General features: G+C 34.9%; 1 long non-coding RNA gene across 1 annotated transcript in view; it reads right to left on the bottom strand.

The window, feature by feature from the left end:
• The window catches only part of LOC144352766 (uncharacterized), a 37492-nt gene extending 37286 nt beyond the window's left edge, over nt 1-206 (bottom strand). The window contains exon 1 of the long non-coding RNA XR_013420658.2: nt 150-206. This is a non-coding gene — a long non-coding RNA (uncharacterized LOC144352766). The remainder of the gene's footprint in view (nt 1-149) is intronic.
• Between the last annotated feature and the right edge of the window lie 21051 nt (nt 207-21257).

Below are 21257 nucleotides of genomic sequence, written 5' to 3'. Positions count from 1 at the left end.
TGTGTATTGTAGAAAATAATTAAAATGAAAAAAAAAAATATATCTGGATATCAAGATGGATAATTATGAATAAAGCGATGCGTGCATTGAGATGTTTCCCATGATGCATCTCTCTGGTGTGAACAATAGAGTGATTAACTCCTACTCACCTCAGATGTCATCATCAGTCATGTTATCACCTTTTCATACACACAGGCATTATTTTTTTAAAGAGGGATAGCTGGAGAGAATATTCCCCGAGTGTAATCACCTATACACAGATAAAACAGTAATAGCACTACTACACTAAATTTACCAATTGTGTTATTTTGTATTTGGACCAACATCCCTTGTCTGGATGGAGATACCAAGATGAAAAGCCGAGTCATACGTTTTGAGATTGAAGTATGAGCTGGTTGGTAATTTGATCTTAATTGAACTCTGTTTAATTTAATTTTATGCAAATGTTTATGTTTTATCTAAGTGAAATTATTAAGGGATAAAAGAAATGTACACTTTGAGGTTTTGAGATTACATGGTGCTAACAAAACCGGCTGGGATAGTCTGACATTGATCAATTTTGAGACAGTTTGGGGTTTGAGATGAATGCAGAGATGTGATCACTGAAGTGGGACAAAAACAGTGTTACAGTTTTAAACTTAGGCAAAGCTATAATGAGACAAACTATGATTGATGGACAAAAGCAATAAACAAAAGTATCATCAACAATTTGCCAGTGAGGGCGATTTCCATAAAACCACCTGTTTGAATCAAAGAGATAGCAATTGACACTCAAGTTCAACATTATGCTGAATTGGATATATAGATTGGGGTCCCTCACCAATAATTATAATCCTAATCCTGTTCCTGTTCCTTCAGTGTCCCTCCTCCATTTTAATTGTCATTGGGAGGGTAGACTGTTAAGTGTTAGGATTAGTGGTGAGAGAGAGGAGTTGGGGGTCCATAAGAAACTCTTTTCCAAATATGTACCATAGGCATAACAGGCAATAACTTAATTCCATTTTTAACATTTACTTTGAGGTAGAACATAATACCAAGAAAGCTGCACCTACTTCATCTCCAACAACGTACACGCACAGTTTTTTTCAACCTTATCGGTTCTTCATTCAATTTTTATTTTGTGTAACATGACATGAATTTTAGAAGCTGGGACTAGAAGACTGGGCTTTGTGATAAGCTAATGACAATATATAATGTGCTATTCCAGCCTCAACCAGGCACAATCAAACATCCGGTCCCCGAAATTTCTCCAGTGGTTTCGGCCTCCCCATTGATTCTGTGGCAAACTTACCCGGGGTACAAGTTGGTTCTTTACTTGGTGTAAATTCCGGGTAGATAGGACAACCCATTTTACCAATGATCTTCATTTTCTAGTTCATCAGTTGAATTGAATACCTAAACTTATTACGGGTAGAGAAATATCTCTATTTTCAGTGAAATCATCTGCAATAAAAAAAACTTAAAATTGTTATTTGCACATGGGATGAGCCAGGACAGATATTCAATAGTTCCAGCAGAAAAATCTTTTTATAGGCGAAAATAAATTTCGTGCTTATTATTATGTAAAAAATGTGCTTTTATTGATTTCAGATAACTGATTTTGAAACAATAAAATGTATAATATAAAAGACACTGAAAACGACATAGTTCCTGTCAATAATTTAATGCACTTGACATATTGAAATCATAAATCACTGTAAGATCTATGGAAACAGTTTCAGGCTAAATTAAACTGGCTGCCAGGTGGCCATTTTGAACAAAACAAAATCAAGGGCATATACGGTATATGTTTAACGATATAGTGTCTGAGCACCAGCATTGAATATAGTTGATAACAGCAGAACGGAAAATGAAAGGATGACAGTTGGCCACATTTGATAAGATCACAAAATGAAATTCAGGTGCATATATCACTAGTGATTAGTAAACCGAAATTGAATATAATTGGAAACAGATGCAAATGGATGTCAGATGGCATTATTTGATCAAATGTAAAGCAAAATTCAGGTGCATATATATCTAGTGATTAGTAAACCAAAATTGAATACAATTGGAAACAGATGCAAATGGATGTCAGATGGCATTATTTGATCAAATGCAAAGCAAAATTCAGGTGCATATATATCTAGTGATTAGTGCACTAATGTTGAATATAATTAGTCCATGGCAATATGAATTATTGGTATCAACGAGAGGTACTAATCATGGAGAATTTCCTTAGAAACATATATATATAATATATATCATGGAGAATTTCCTTAGAAACATGTATATATAATATATATTATAATTCAAAAAAACTTAAAATTATGATTTGCACATGTGACTATTATATATATATATATATATATAATGCACAAGATCAAATTTGACAAATATGGAGCATTGCGACAACTAATTTTTCTACATTTTCCTATATTTCTAAAATGACATCCAGTGAGATTTTCTGTATATATAAAATATATTTTTGAAATGCAGTCCCTCACCCCCTTGGCCATTTTCGCCGATTTTTAGTCGCCGGAGTGATTCACGTTCAAAATTTTGGTTCTCCCGGCGTCTCTAATAAATACTCTATCTAACCGCTGAACTGAATTAGCTAAATTATGAAAAAATCATAGAAGATTGGGCGGAAATCGGTCGTTTTTGGCCTCAACGTTTTTTTTTTGCTCGGAAACGCAAAGGTGATAAGACTCGATTTTCAAGAACGCAGATCGCTCGGATCGGGCGGTTTCTATTGTTTTGAGTCTGTTGTGTGTCTAGAAACATGAAGATTGATGATTGGATTGCTGGCCGGGATAGATGTATTTAGTGTTCATTTCTATGCAGTATATGTCTACACTTGCGATTCTCAATTTTGATGTGTAAAATCATATCGCTGATATGGGCGGCGACGGCCGACAGATTGTTTTGGTTCTGTGGCTCTCTTGGTATGGGCAACTGATTTTTAGCTTTTTGTATATACCACCCAGGCACTGACAACAAGTAAGTAAACGGGCCGGGACATAGTCAACATGGGACTCTGAAGGCCCGGAGAATACGTCATTACAATCTCATGCTTCCGAACAATCCGATATTTATGCTGGATAACAAAGCATACTGTCTACGATATATTGCAAAATGGGAATAACATACCTATACAACCGTTGTTGATTGTTTTGTGTTCTTGGAATTTCGTAAAAACAAACAACTGATAACAATCGACAAAACAAAAACACTTCACAAGAAAAAGATACTGTGGAAACTCATTACAAATGTAAATACAAAATAAATGTCAGTGAATACAATATTTATTAATTTGCAGCCTCCAGTTCACAGCCTCTAATATTGCAAAACCGTTGTAAACTGAACTTCAAATCTCATCAGGATTTCCACATGAAGTTACACAGATAGAAAACTAAAGCAATATTAAGACAAGGAAAAATAATTTTTTGTCAAGGCTATCATACTAAATTCTCTTATTTTGGGGGTATTTTTGTGAGTGTACATTTATCTATAAAATTATCAAAACCTAAATTGTAATCATAGTACAAATGTAAAGTAAACAAAATTATCTAGTGATTTTGGATTTGTTGGAAAAGTAGCCGAAAAGCTGTGACATGGTCTAATTGGTGGTGGGAATTGCCAAGGCAGTTTATAAAACAAGCCGGTAGACTGGTTGGCAATCCCCTCCGCTCAAAAACAAGCAACATGTTTTTGGCTGTTGCCATGGTAGGACATGAACGTGAAGCTGGCGTCGTTTTATTACTAAAACCGGGCCCGTATACGAAGTTCGTAATAAACTTTCAGTCTTTAGAAGTCACTTTATTTTATTGCTAGGACGTATTCTGCTGTTAAATTTATTATTTCCAAATATTTTGCAATAGTATTTTCTAGATTGAAGGCAGCATTTACAGTTTATTCAAAGTTGCGTTGGGATTTAATTAATACGTTGATATAGTGTAACAATGTAAAAACATGATCATATGAACACTGCTATTACAAGACTGGTAGGAGGTAATAAATTGGGACGAAAGTATTTAAAAATCAGTTTTTGGCTGTATGAACAAAATCAGCCAAGCCAAAAAAAAAAACACAGAGTAGTTAAAAGCCGTTGCTGGTGAAAAGTTATCCAAACTTTGAGGTAAAGTTTCTCGGTAATGAAAAAAAGAGAAAGATAGTAACTTTGTGCCCACACTCAAGCTGAGTAGAATGAGCTATGTCTGAGGTGTTTTATCCCAAATTTGTAGGAGATACATTTGGCGCGAAGCTATCCAAAAACAGTTTTTGGCTGTTGCTATGGCTACAGTGGGCCACATTTTTTTTTTTAGATTTTTCCTAATTAGTAGGGTGACCTGCCTGCCAAGTTTGAGCGCAATTGGTCAAGCCAAAAAAATCACAGAAAAAATAATACGTGAAACCACTGGAAATGACACACATGTAAACGCACATAAGTGATTATAAGGGCAATCCTAGTGGAGCGGATCGCCAAATGCGATATTTAAGGGCAATCCTAGCGGATCGCATTGCCAATAGTGAACAAAAATTTTCGTAAATATTACTGACCGCAAACGCTCATCGCGAAGTGTCTTGTTACTACATCACAAAAATATATCTTACCTATACATTAAAATTATTTGACGTTGAAAAGCAGGCTTGGCAAAAGTCTTAAAATAAAAAAAATAACTATGCTGCAAATAAAGGTTTATAACACTATTATAAAATAAAATAAAAATATTTCAAATTTATAAGACCATTGCCTTTCATAAGTAAGATGTGTAATTATACTGATAAATTGAAAATCAAAGGTGTGATATTTTAATAAATTATCTAATGTACAAACAACTTAAGTAGTATTGATATGGGTTATATTACTTCTTGGATGTAGGGGAAGATTTGAAATCAACCTTCTGTCATATTATATGGCAATGTGTCATACACAGCTCATCATTTCCCCTGACTCATCAACATGTATTTTTTTTTTTATTCATTTAGTGTCTCATAAATTACCAACCACATGACCAATCTTATTTTTAAACCATTTTGTATTTAAGTAGATCAAGGATTTGTGAAATTATAATGGAAATAAAACAGGCATATCTTTAAAATATGTGAAAATATATGTAGCCCTGTGTGTTAACCAAAAAAGCTTATTATCTCGTAGTTAATTCTAAAATGTGTATTGACTCTATTCCTACAATTATCCACATAGATATAAAAACATATATGAGCATAACTGCGTAAGGTACTGATTCAACCAGTCCAGCACAGACCTTTCCAATGATACCACGCATAATTAGCACCCACAGTTAGGACCAAAATCTGCAAAAAATAGATATGGCTCCATGGACGAATTGGTCATTGGTATCACAGAAAAAATGTCCAGGAATAAATTATTGGTTCATGTACATGCTCTTGTGTTTGTGTCATAAATGATAGTAATAATGGTACAGTTTTAGTAAAAGTAAATTTATTGACTTCATACAGTCTATGGTGAAATCAGGGCATAAAAGGAATCACTATATAATAGAATTATGATGTATGATGGGTTAGACATAGATTTGAAAATGACGCAACTAATGGTGTTTTGGTTTCGGTGGGATTACTAAGAATCAACTCAAGACATTAGATTTGTTTCTTTCCAACTGAAACAACAAGACAAAATTTCAATACATAGACATGAAGTTTATTGCAAATCACTTCCCAGGAGATTTTAACATATCATGAAACAAGAAATGAGCATACCCTCCCTGTGGATGCTCAGTTCTTTCCTTTTAGTGTTAATAAACTATTAGTAATGCCAAAAAACAACCATAAATCACCAGGGTGTGAAATAATAGATTCACACCAATGGTCATAAAGGCAATTAATCACAGAATATGATGAATGTATGGCTAGTGAAATCATGATATGCATCAATGAGAGTCATTAAGAGACTTGACCTAAACTACAAATGCGAGAAGGTCAATATTACTATAAATGTTTACACAGGGCCTAATATTATTTATAAAGAAGGAAATGTCTTGAATTTTTATCTTGATCATATTATTAGATGGTGCAGAAAAGGCAAGCTTAAATGGACTTTTTTTACTGCAAATGACAGAAGCAGGATAAGTTCTTCATATAAAACATACTACAGTAATACCTCCATTATAGGAAGATGATGGTCACAGCTGAGTGTTCAAACGAAATTATTAAAGAATTGTGTAAATAAACAATGCACTTGATCAGTATGTGTAAATATGTTTGTATATACTAGTACTGCTTTGAGCATATCACAACACAGTCTGATGACTGACACCTTGATATGTGTGCTATATGAACTAAAATTTAAGTGTTGTTTTTTGTATTAAGATTATTCATGACCACCCTTCAAGAAGAAGATACTAGTTAAAAATTAATTAAATATTGCATTTACCTTTTCACCACTAGTTCCGTCTTTTCATCACAAATTTACAAAATAGTCCCATGTATAGTCTGCACTTTCCTTCAGAAGATTGGGACAAAGACAGCCAAATTGTTTGAGTAAAAACTGAAAATTGCCTCAAATTTTGTCTGTTGACTCCAAAATAAGGGTTCATTTCTAGAAATATTGAAGAATATAAGAAAAATGGGAAGAAAAACCCTTGGCGAGAAAGTCTGGTGGTGAAAATGTTAAAAGTTGATTTAGATCGAAAAAACATCCTCCGACTCTTGACTAGAAAAAAGGTTACCTAACTAGGTATATGATGCTATCACTTGACTTGAAAACTGGTCACCTTACAGTATTTAGGTATTTGATGGTGTCACTTGACTCGAAAATGCGCCGTGAATTAGATGATCTATGAATGAATCACTTATACACTGAGCAACTTATATTACAGGTAGGAATGGGAATACAGGTCAAGTAGAGGCAATTGGGTATTGATTCTATTACACAGTAAATTTCACCAGTACAACAGTAAAAGCATCAGGCAATTTTCAAAAGATTTTCACTATTTTGAGCACATTCAATAGGTTTTTGGTCAAATTATATCATATTTTACATCTTATCAGAGTGTTTCAAACAGGGCAAATATTGTACAAGTGAAAATAAATATGTACTACAACATATTTAAAATAACAATAGAACATTTTGTGCTTCTGACGTAAACATTACTTTGTAGTCAAGACTTTCACAACATTTTAAAACTCATCCTTATTCCTGAAAAAATGTTTACTCTGCGATACAACTACTTAAGAATGCAGATTATGTCAAATCATAGGAGTTCTGGAGCTAGAAATTAAAGTATGGGTCCACAGAAATGACCCATTAGGATACGTTAGTGAATTAGCAAATTAACAAATCATAGGAGTTCTGGAACTGGAAATTAAAGTATGGTCCACAGAAATGACCCATTAGGATACGTTAGTGAATTAGCAAATTAACAAATCATAGGAGTTCTGGAACTGGAAATTAAAGTATGGGTCCACAGAAATGACCCATTAGGATATGTTAGTGAATTAGCAAATTAACAAATCATAGGAGTTCTGGAACTGGAAATTAAAGTATGGGTCCACAGAAATGACCCATTAGGATATGTTAGTGAATTAGCAAATTAACAAATCATAGGAGTTCTGGAGCTGGAAATTAAAGTATGGGTCCACAGAAATGACCCATTAGGATATGTTAGTGAATTAGCAAATTAACAAATCATAGGAGTTCTGGAGCTGGAAATTAAAGTATGGGTCCACAGAAATGACCCATTAGGATATGTTAGTGAATTAGCAAACAATATGCATGAATGAGCACCAAAAAGTAAAACTAGACAGGAATTGTTCAAAGTATTTGTTTTTATCGAGGCAGGAGTTTCTTGAGTCAACAAGGTTGATAGAAACACATACCATTAAACACAGAGATTGTCTTTACATGTTTTGTATACAAGACAGATACATGCATTAGGAATTCCTATAATTTCATTGATAATCTTTTTTTCCCCAAGTTGTGAAATATATGAGAAATTAACAGCGCTTTTTTAGTAGTTCATTACCAAAAAGAGATAACCTGTTCATGCAAATTTATTTTATTCAAATCACTCAATTCCCATAAAAACTGATTAGTGAATATCTAAGATAAAATATTTAACTTTGTTTATTGCAAAAAAATTCAGATGATTTTTGCTCCATCTCCTATGCAAGCAAACTATTTGCCTATTAAAGGAAGATTTTAACTGCCCATAGCATGTTGTACATGCGTTAATGAGGATGTTCAAAAAAATGGCGTCCTTTTGCAAAATTGAATTGGATAAGACAAAGATTCACAACAAACAAAGTGATTGTTGATGGCGTTACTGTTCTACAAAAATGTTATGTCACAGTTGAGCTAGCTATCAAAGATGTCGAGGTGATATCTGACAAAACTATGTTTATTCCTCTATGATTTCTATCTACTGGTAGATTGTAGAATACTTGTAAACAAGTCAGCCATTTTGTATCAAACTGTGAAAAAAAGGTTGAATGAAATCAGTTCATGTATGCCTAAGAATCGTTGATGACATGTTCAAATGTTGATTTTGGTCACCAAAACAAAAAAACAAACATGTCACCCATTATGATTTGTTTGCAAATTTTGAACAAAATAAGTCACATATGTCCTAGACGACATACAGATGGACAAAAACGTGTTTCACACTACATCTGATGGGAATTAAAAATTATATGTGAAGCATTTTCCATTATGATTGGTCTGCAATGCACAGCAGACTTATCAATTACATGCTACTGAGTCTGAGTAAACTTGAACACTTATCACTAGGTGTACTCAAAGCAGAATTTCAAATAAGCAATATATGACTTATTATGATTTATTGCAGTGAAGACAATCATAACTTGGTCCATAAATAGCAAAATATTTCAGCTTTTATTCAGGATAGCTGTGAAGAAATTCCTAACTCTTAGTTTTGCATTTTTTGACTTAACTCACATTAGGCCAGTTGTTTTGCTTTCTGCAAAATATTGCCAACAATAACAGTTTTAACAAAAAATGTCAACACACAAATAATTTTTTTTATATATTAATAATGATTGGTATAGAAATATCCCAGCTAAGGATATTGTCTTGGGGTATAGAGAACCAGTCTATGAATAGTTTTATTTTAAATAAATAATAAATGTACTGTATTTATGGAATAATATATAGATAAGAGTCGAACCACCCAATGATTTATCATTCTTGGGTGGCAACGGTTCACTGTCGTGAGACATATCATCGGGTATGTTGACTAGTCGTAAGTTGAAGGGTACTAGTCAACATACCTGATAATGCTCTCATGAGAGCAAAACATTGTCAAATGATAAATCAGTGCATGGTCACTATTGAAGTTTTGACTGTTTAATAACTATACTGTAATGTTTACTAATCTCAATAGCCAGAGTACCTTCTACGAGGAATCCCACTTACAGACCTATAATGAACAGAGTTATAGTTTTCATTACTGTGCACTTTCTATCACAGACGCACATCTAATAGGTTAACTACAGATTTTATTTCACTTGCTTACATCAAAATGAGTACTATAATTGTGTTAGTAGCTCAACCGTGTGTATGTTTGCAATCTGAAAAGAATAATTGAAAGAAAATTGAATAATGATATCTTGATCTCAAATTAACACAACTTTATTATTAATATTGCATGGTTGTACTCCCATGGTGCATTGCACTTTCACGTGTATAAGTTCCTGTTGCGAAAGCCAAACGAATAATGACATCAACTGAACTGAAATACAAAGAATGACAACATCAACTGAACTGAAACACAAAGAATGGCAACATCAACTGAACTAAAACACGAAGAATGATGACATCAAAAGAACTAAGTAAACATTCTTTTGTCTATCTAAGTAGGGAGATAATCCTTCTATTGTTCACTTAAGTGAGATGCATCATGGGAATATGACAATACAAATATGGCTTCATTTATTAAAGTAGCATACACTTGAGATCTAGCTGTAATTTTTGAGTTTTTCTTTGATTATTTTTTCCAGGTCTAATCACCTTAATTCGTACTGGGGCAAGATTTGGAAAGGATTATGTCAATTGTCAATCAGGCTACATCAACAGACAGATCACCAAAGAGATTACAAATTCTTTGTATTTCAATGAATGATAAACACTTTATGTAGACCCAGGGACAGAAACATGTCCCTTTAATCCAATTACAGCATGGCTTACAAAGTAACATTTTTGATTTAAGGTTGGACGGGGCTAACTAGCAGAAAATGTTAAAATTTGAAAAGCACTATCAATTCTTGATATTTTGCGATATTTTGAGTACAAGGTTCCATGAAATAAATGACAAACAGCAAATAACAATGGAGGGTACTACAACATGTTTAAATGAAAAAAAAATATTTTGTGATTCCCCCAAAGTGTTCAACTCTACTCTGCCAACCACTTCAGATTGGAAAATTGGCAAATTACATAGTTGAGTTTCACAATTCAAAAGTTTTTGTACCCAAAGTTTTTTTTTTTAAAACCTTACATCACAGGTAAAATTTAGAAAAAGTGTCAGAAAATTACAGTTTTTAAAGGAGTTTGTGAGGATGAACATTTTGAACAAGTCACTGTGACTCCCTATACTATGGACCTGTGTTGTTAAAGTTATTTTTGAGACAATGTGTCAAATTGTCAGTTAAAACAATGTTTCATAGATTTGTTTAAAACAAATATTTGAAACATTGAAAGATTAATTTAACCAATCAGACATTTGCTAGATGATTATTCATTGACATATTTTTCACAAGGAATGCCAGTCATCAGATGTAAAAGCAGTTTATAATTAACTGTCACCTGTAGATCAGAGCTGTTGCTGTGACAGTCCATTCTGGCTCAATTTCTCACCTGAACAGCAAAGTTGATGTATTCAATTTGAATCTACTACTACCAGCTCGCCTTGTCAACATGTATTTTATTCTTTGATTTCATGGATGATGGGAATGTAATATTAAAAATAAATTGTTCTGTCACTCTTCATTCTGTCAAAGCTATTTGGCAAGGAAGAAGCGATACAGCGCCCTCTTGTGACAGCAACAAATGAAAAGTGCCTTTTGTTTGATGATAGTAAGATGGCCACTAGGTGGCACTAGATCACAAACTTGACTAAAGATCTTAACAGCATTGGTATTCAGCAGCCATGCACTAATAGTAATCCACAAAGCAGTCATGATATACACAGGCCTGAGAAGATTGAGACGGAGAGCCTGGCATATTATACAGATGTGCTATCATTAATCCTGGCAAAGGGCCTCCCCTTCCATCCATGATTCAATAACAATCTCACTCATGACTGAGAATTGATTCGAGAATAATCACACACAAATAATGCAATTTCTTTTTTCTTTTGTATGATGAATACAGACTGAGCAGTAATCAATGTCTGAGACTGAAGGAGCAGGTGAACTGGCACATATACACACAGATATATAACTGGGATAAGCAAGAACAAAGGATTTGATGATGTCCGTAATCAGAATGGTACTTCAGATGCATCCCAGGCCGAAGAGGCATTCAGATGTAGCTAAGAAGAACGGATGTACACCTAGCTACCAAACACAAATAGCAACATGTTTTAATGAACACACCTTTTCTTCCTAAATTAAGTTAAGTACAAGTGTAACACTTATACCCTTTCCATTTGCTTTAATTAAGTCAAAGGAACGTCCAGGGTTACAGACTTGATTAGTTCAAACAGCAAAATTGCTGCGACCCTCACCAAAATACACTTTGGAGATTTTTGTTTTCATTTTCGCTTATTCTGATTGTTATTTTAGAATATCTATATGTATATAATGAAAATAAATCATCATTATCATCTGTCAAAAAAACAAGAAATTTTGAACAAATGCTTTTTCAAGGAAAGTCGCATTGAATAAGATGAAGCACGTCTTCTCTCCATACCAATTTCAACCAAATTAGGTAAAGTCAGGAAAAAATGGTAATTTTGAATAAAATCACCAAAAGATATGATGCGAGTTGGACACTGGAGTATGAGACTGTCATACAAAGTTTATACGACCTCAGCTCAGGCATTATACATAAATGTACACATTCAAAAAATTGGTTCCCCGGTTAAGAATAGCCACATTGACAAGAACCAACAAAACAAACTGACATGCATATAATTCCATTATGTATTGTTCTTATACCGACTTTGATCAAAAAAAAGTAAAAGCGTACTTGAGAAGTCGGCTAAACTAAACCTTCAAAAAAGTGCACCAGTCAAAAAATTTGTATTAAAATAAAATAATAGCTGTGTGTGAATGAAATCAGTCGAGGCATGTACAAACAAAACAAACTGTCATTGACATACACAAATGATGAACAATAAGTCATCATGGGAATGATATAGCAGCCAAACTGTTCTTTATTGACATGACAATCCCTGTTTTATCATCACAATGTGAATGACACATTGAAGGCTTGCTTGCAGCACTGACTCGCATCATTTTCACAACAAAAATGATATTAAAATTTGCATATTGATATGATCAGAAATATATTGAGTTACTATGTCTGCATCATTTTATGTTTTGAGAAGTGTTACGAATAAGACATTTTAACAAACTGAAATACATCTCTTGACAAATCTCCAAGATACTTTTGTGAAATGGGTGAAAATAAAATAAATAGAGCACACCACTTACGATCAAAATTGGTTAAATGAATAATAGGTGACCAAACCACTTCCCCTATTAAATAGATGAAATGATGGGCAAACCACTTCCATTTGAAATGGGTTAAAAGAAACGAACACACCACTTCAATTTGAAATGGGTTAAAAGAAACCATGAGCACACTACTTCAAATTGAAATGGGTTAAAAGAAACGATGAACACACCACTTCCATTTGAAATGGGTTAAAAGAAACGATGAGCACACTACTTCAAATTGAAATGGGTTAAAAGAAACAATGAACACACTACTTGCATTTGAAATGGGTTAAAAGAAACTATGAACACACCACTTCCATTTGAAATGGGTTAAAAGAAACGATGAACACACCACTTCCATTTGAAATGAGTTAAAAGAAACGATGAACACACCACTTCTATTTGAAATAGGTTAAAAGAAACAATGAACACGCCACTTCTATTTTAAATGGGTTAAAAGAAACGCTGAACACACCACTTTCATTTGAAATGGGTTAAAAGAAACGATGAACACACCACTTGCATTTGAAATGGGTTTAAAGAAACGATGAACACACCACTTCCATTTGAAATGGGTTAAAAGAAACGATGAACACACCACTTCCATTTGAAATGGGTTAAAAGAAACGATGAACACACCACTTCCATTTGAAATGGGTTAAAAGAAACGAACACACCACTTCCATTTGAAATGGGTTAAAAGAAATGATGAACACACCACTTCCATTTGAAATGGGTTAAAAGAATTGATGAACACACCACTTCTATTTGAAATGGGTTAAAAGAAACAATAAACACACCACTTCTATTTTAAATGGGTTTAAAGAAATGATGAACACACCAGTTCCATTTGAAATGGGTTACAAGAAACGATGAGCACACCACCTCCAATTGAAATGGGTTAAAAGAAACAATGAGCACACCACCTCCAATTGAAATGGGTTAAAAAAAAACGATGAGCACACCACCTCCAATTGAAATGGGTTAAAAAAAACGATGAGCACACCACCTCCAATTGAAATGGGTTAAAAGAAACGCTGAACACACCACTTCCATTTGAAATGGGTTAAAAGAAATGATGAACACACCACTTCCATTTGAAATGGGTTAAAAGAAACGATGAACACACCACTTCCATTTGAAATGGGTTAAAAGAAACAATGAACACACCACTTCCATTTGAAATGGGTTAAAAGAAACAATGAACACACCACTTCTATTTTAAATGGGTTAAAAGAAATGATGAACACACCACTTCCATTTGAAATGGGTTAAAAGAAACGATGAACACACCACTTCCATTTGAAATGGGTTAAAAGAAACAATGAACACACCACTTCTATTTGAAACGGGTTAAAAGAAACGATGAGCACACAACTTCCATTTGAAACGGGTTAAAAGAAACGATGAGCACACCACCTCCAATTGAAATGGGTTAAAAGAAACGATGAGCACACCACTTCCATTTGAAATGGGTTTAAAAAAACGATGAGCACACCACCTCCAATTGAAATGGGTTAAAAGAAACGCTGAACACACCACTTTCATTTGAAATGGGTTAAAAGAACTGATGAACACACCACTTCCATTTGAAATGGGTTAAAAGAAACAATGAAGACACCACTTGCATTTGAAATGGGTTTAAAGAAACGATGAACACACCACTTCCATTTGAAATGGGTTAAAAGAAACGATGAACACACCACTTCCATTTGAAATGGGTTTAAAGAAACGATGAACACACCACTTCCATTTGAAATGGGTTAAAAGAAACGATGAGCACACCACCTCCAATTGAAATGGGTTAAAAGAAACAATGAGCACAGCACTTCCATTTGAAATGGGTTTAAAGAAACGATGAACACACCACTTCCATTTGAAATGGGTTAAAAGAAATGATGAACACACCACTTCCATTTGAAATGGGTTAAAAGAAACGATGAACACACCACTTCCATTTGAAATGGGTTAAAAGAAACAATGAACACACCACTTCTATTTGAAACGGGTTAAAAGAAACGATGAGCACACAACTTCCATTTGAAACGGGTTAAAAGAAACGATGAGCACACCACCTCCAATTGAAATGGGTTAAAAGAAATGATGAGCACACCACTTCCATTTGAAATGGGTTTAAAAAAACGATGAGCACACCACCTCCAATTGAAATGGGTTAAAAGAAACGCTGAACACACCACTTTCATTTGAAATGGGTTAAAAGAACTGATGAACACACCACTTCCATTTGAAATGGGTTAAAAGAAACAATGAAGACACCACTTGCATTTGAAATGGGTTTAAAGAAACGATGAACACACCACTTCCATTTGAAATGGGTTAAAAGAAACGATGAACACACCACTTCCATTTGAAATGGGTTAAAAGAAACAATGAAGACACCACTTGCATTTGAAATGGGTTTAAAGAAACGATGAACACACCACTTCCATTTGAAATGGGTTAAAAGAAACGATGAACACACCACTTCCATTTGAAATGGGTTTAAAGAAACGATGAACACACCACTTCCATTTGAAATGGGTTAAAAGAAACGATGAGCACACCACCTCCAATTGAAATGGGTTAAAAGAAACAATGAGCACAGCACTTCCATTTGAAATGGGTTTAAAGAAACGATGAACACACCACTTCCATTTGAAATGGGTTAAAAGAAATGATGAACACACCACTTCCATTTGAAATGGGTTAAAAGAAACGATGAACACACCACTTCCATTTGAAATGGGTTAAAAGAAACAATGAACACACCACTTCTATTTGAAACGGGTTAAAAGAAACGATGAGCACACAACTTCCATTTGAAACGGGTTAAAAGAAACGATGAGCACACCACCTCCAATTGAAATGGGTTAAAAGAAATGATGAGCACACCACTTCCATTTGAAATGGGTTTAAAAAAACGATGAGCACACCACCTCCAATTGAAATGGGTTAAAAGAAACGCTGAACACACCACTTTCATTTGAAATGGGTTAAAAGAACTGATGAACACACCACTTCCATTTGAAATGGGTTAAAAGAAACAATGAAGACACCACTTGCATTTGAAATGGGTTTAAAGAAACGATGAACACACCACTTCCATTTGAAATGGGTTAAAAGAAACGATGAACACACCACTTCCATTTGAAATGGGTTTAAAGAAACGATGAACACACCACTTCCATTTGAAATGGGTTAAAAGAAACGATAAGCACACCACCTCCAATTGAAATGGGTTAAAAGAAACAATGAGCACAGCACTTCCATTTGAAATGGGTTTAAAGAAACGATGAACACACCACTTCCATTTGAAATGGGTTAAAAGAAATGATGAACACACCACTTCCATTTGAAATGGGTTAAAAGAAACGATGAACACACCACTTCCATTTGAAATGGGTTAAAAGAAACAATGAACACACCACTTCTATTTGAAATGGGTTAAAAGAAACGATGAGCACACAACTTCCATTTGAAACGGGTTAAAAGAAACGATGAGCACACCACCTCCAATTGAAATGGGTTAAAAGAAACAATGAGCACAGCACTTCCATTTGAAATGGGTTTAAAGAAACGATGAACACACCACTTGCATTTGAAATGGGTTAAAAGAAATGATGAACACACCACTTCCATTTGAAATGGGTTTAAAGAAACGATGAACACACCACTTCCATTTGAAATGGGTTAAAAGAAACGATGAACACACCACTTCCATTTGAAATGGGTTAAAAGAAACGATGAGCACACCACTTCCAATTGAAATGGGTTAAAAGAAACGATGAGCACACCACCTCCAATTGAAATGGGTTAAAAGAAACAATGAGCACAGCACTTCCATTTGAAATGGGTTTAAAGAAACGATGAACACACCACTTGCATTTGAAATGGGTTAAAATAAATGATGAACACACCACTTCCATTTGAAATGGGTTAAAAGAAACGATGAACACACCACTTCCATTTGAAATGGGTTAAAAGAAACAATGAACACACCACTTCCATTTGAAATGGGTTAAAAGAAACGATGAGCACACCACCTCCAATTGAAATGGGTTAAAAGAAACGATGAGCACACCACCTCCAATTGAAATGGGTTAAAAGAAACAATGAGCACAGCACTTCCATTTGAAATGGGTTTAAAGAAACGATGAACACACCACTTGCATTTGAAATGGGTTAAAAGAAATGATGAACACACCACTTCCATTTGAAATGGGTTAAAAGAAACGATGAGCACACAACTTCCATTTGAAACGGGTTAAAAGAAACGATGAGCACACCAATTCCATTTGAAATGGGTTAAAAGAAACGATGAGCACACCACCTCCAATTGAAATGGGTTAAAAGAAACAATGAGCACATCACTTCCATTTGAAATGGGTTAAAAAAAACGATGAGCACACCACCTCCAATTGAAATGGGTTAAAAGAAACGATGAGCACACCACTTCCATTTGAAATGGGTTAAAAGAAACGATGAGCACACCACCTCCAATTGAAATGGGTTAAAAGAAACAATGAGCACACCACTTCCATTTGAAATGGGTTTAAAGAAAAGATGAACACACCACTTCCATTTGAAATGGGTTAAAAGAACCGATGAACACACCACTTCCATTTGAAATGGGTTAAAAGAAACAATGAACACACCACTTCTATTTTAAATGGGTTAAAAGAAATGATGAACACACCACTTCCATTTGAAATGGGTCAAAAGAAACGATGAACACACCACTTCCATTTGAAATGGGTTAAAAGAAACAATGAACACACCACTTCTATTTGAAACGGGTTAAAAGAAACGATGAGCACACAACTTCCATTTGAAACGGGTTAAAAGAAACGATGAGCACACCACCTCCAATTGAAATGGGTTAAAAGAAACGATGAGCACACCACATCCATTTGAAATGGGTTTAAAAAAACGATGAGCACACCACCTCCAATTGAAATGGGTTAAAAGAAACGCTGAACACACCACTTCCATTTGAAATGGGTTAAAAGAAACGATGAACACACCACTTCCATTTGAAATGGGTTAAAAGAAACAATGAACACACCACTTCTATTTGAAACGGGTTAAAAGAAACGATGAACACACCACTTCCATTTAAAATGGGTTAAAATGGGTTACAAAATGAAAACATTGGCATACCACTTCTCATCTAAAATGGGTTACAAGATGAAAAGATGGGCATACTACTTCTCATCTAATATGGGTTACAAGATGAAAACACTGGCATACTACTTCTCATCTAAAATGGGTTACAAGATGAAAAGATGGGCATACCACTTCTCATCTAAAATGGGTTACAAGATGAAAAGATGGGCATACCACTTCTCATCTAATATGGGTTACAAGATGAAAAGATGGGCATACCACTTCTCATCTAATATGGGTTACAAGATGAAAAGATGGACATGCCACTTCTCGAAAAGATGGGTTACAAGATGAAAAGATGGGCATACCACTTCTCGAAAAGATGGGCATACCACTTCTCATCTAAAATGGGTTACAAGATGAAAAGATGGGCATACTACTTCTCATCTAAAATGGGTTACAAGATGAAAAGATGGGCATACCACTTCTCATCTAATATGGGTTACAAGATGAAAAGATGGGCATACCACTTCTCATCTAAAATGGGTTACAAGATGAAAAGATGGGCATACTACTTCTCATCTAATATGGATTACAAGATGAAAAGATGGGCATACTACTTCTCATCTAAAATGGGTTACAAGATGAAAGGATGGGCACACTACTTCTCATCTAATATGGGTTACAAGATGAAAAGATGGGCATACTACTTCTCATCTAAAATGGGTTACAAGATGAAAAGATGGGCATACTACTTCTCATCTAATATGGGTTACAAGATGAAAAGATGGGCATACTACTTCTCATCTAAAATGGGTTACAAGAAGAAAAGATGGTCATACCACTTCTCATCTAAAAAGGGTTACAAGATGAAAAGATGGGCATACTACTTCTTATCTAATATGGGTTACAAGATGAAAAGATGGGCATACTACTTCTCATCTAATATGGGTTACAAGATGAAAAGATGGGCATACTACTTCTCATCTAATATGGGTTACAAGATAAAAAGATGGGCATACTACTTCTCATCTAATATGGGTTACAAGATGAAAAGATGGGCATACTACTTCTCATTTAAAATGGGATACAAGAAAAAACATACCACTTCCCAAATGAAATGGGTGAAATTTCAGGCACACCACTTTCCAAATGAAATGGGTGAAATGTCTGCCACACCTCTTCCTATCCGAAGTGGGTTAAAGAAGAAAAGTACTTGCATGACACCAATTTTGAGTTCGATCTGACAAACAAAGTGAGGTGTATTAAGTTCCAATAAATTTCAATGTGCATACAAAGTTTGTACAAAATCTGTCTATGCACAAATAGAATCCAGATCTGGTCTTGCAAAAATGCTTGACTTTTTAACATTAAAACAATCGTAATTTGGCCATCCTGAATTGGATGAACAAATGACTAAATAAGCATATGTGCAACATGATGTATAATGTTATGTTTGAACATGATCAGTCAAGACATGTCGGAGATATAGCAGAAATGCTTAATTTTGATGAATTTTTAACATTATAATGGCAATAATTCATTCACCTTTAATTGAATTTTCCAATGAATACATATGCATATGTGTGACATGATGTATGACATATATAATTAAAAATTTTGGACATGATTGGCCAAGGCATGTCAGAGATATGGCTTTGGAACAGCATTCATTAAAATAAAATGGCCACCAGTCAGCCACTTTGAATCAGATCCGAAAAACAATATGATGTGAATCAAGACCCTATAATGTCCAATGTAGCAAGTTTGAATGAAATCCCCCCATACACTTCCAAGATCCGGTTCTGGAATGGCAGAAATGATTGATGTTAATAATTTTTTAACAAAAAAAAATGGCTGCCATTCAGCCATCTTGAATCATGAAATGAATGGCTGTGTATATGTTGATATATAAGATGTGTGACGTATTTGCAAAGTTTAAATGTTCAGACCAGGAATGTCTGAGATGCATGTGGAGACAAATGGACACATGAATGCACACACAAGAGTTCAAAACATAAATCCTTGTTCAAGAAATGAGTTCAAACAGGGACTAAAACGAAGAGCACCACTTACCATCTGAAATGGGTTAATATACAAACCCACCTAAATTGGAGGAATACCATACATGGGTATACCAATACTAACTTGAAATGGGTGGAACAACCACAGACAGATTCCCACCAAAATGGGTGGAACAATCATGAATTGATATACCAATACCCACCTAGATTTGAGGAACAACCATACATGGGTACACTGATACCCACCTGAAATGAGAGGAACAACCACAGATGGATGCATTAATACTAACCTAGAATTAGTTGGAACAATCACAGATGGATACACCAATACACACCTAGACCTGAATAACAATCATACATGGGTACACTGATACCCACTTGAAATGGGTGGAACAATCACAGATTGATAGTCAAATACCCACATGAAATGTGTAAACAACCACATATGGATAGTCAAATACCCGCCTGAAATGGGTATAACAACCATAGATGGATAGTCAAATACCTGCCTGAAATGAGTGGAACAATCACAGATGGATAGTCAAATACCCAATTCAAATGGGTGTAACAACCACAAATGAATAGCCAAATACCCACATGAAATTGTTGTTAACAACCACAGATAAATAACCGAATACCTGCCTGAAATGGGTGGAACAACCACAGATGGATAGTCAAATACCCGCCTGAAATGGGTGGAACAACCACAGATGGATAGTCAAATACCCACTTTAAATGGGTGGAAAAACCACAGATGGATAGTCAAATACCCGCCTGAAATGGGTGGAACAACCACAGATGGATAGTCAAATACCCGCCTGAAATGGGTGGAACAACCACAGATGGATAGTCAAATACCCACTTTAAATGGGTGTAAACAACCACAGATGGATAGCTAAATACTCACTTGAAATGGTGTAAACAACCACAGATGAATAGTCAAATACCCGCCTGAAATGGGTATAACAACCACAGATGGAGAGTAAAATACCCACTTGAAATGGGTGGAACAACCATAGATGGATAGCCAAATACCTGCCTGAAATGGGTGGAACAATCACAGATGGATAGTCAAATACCCACTTTAAATGGGTGTAAACAACCACAGATGGATAGTCAAATACCCACTTTAAATGGGTGTAAACAACCACAGATGGATAGCTAAATACTCACTTGAAATGTGTGGAACAACCATAGATGGATAGTCAAATACCCGCCTGAAATGGGTATAACAACCATAGATGGATAGTCAAATACCTGCCTGAAATGAGTGGAACAATCACAGATGGATAGTCAAATACCTGCCTGAAATAGGTGGAACAATCACAGATGGATAGTCAAATACCCACTTGAAATGGGTGTAAACAACCACAGATGAATAGACAAATTCCTGTCGGAAATGGGTGGAACAACCACAGATGGATAGTCAAATACCCAATTCAAATGGGTGTAACAACCACAAATGAATAGCCAAATACCCACATG

The sequence above is a fragment of the Saccoglossus kowalevskii genome, chromosome 2 (genome assembly GCF_978046115.1).
Source record: "Saccoglossus kowalevskii chromosome 2, keSacKowa6.1, whole genome shotgun sequence".
Lineage (NCBI taxonomy): Eukaryota > Metazoa > Hemichordata > Enteropneusta > Harrimaniidae > Saccoglossus > Saccoglossus kowalevskii.
Note: the sequence above shows the minus strand (reverse complement) of the source record. Positions and strands in the feature narration are given on the sequence as shown.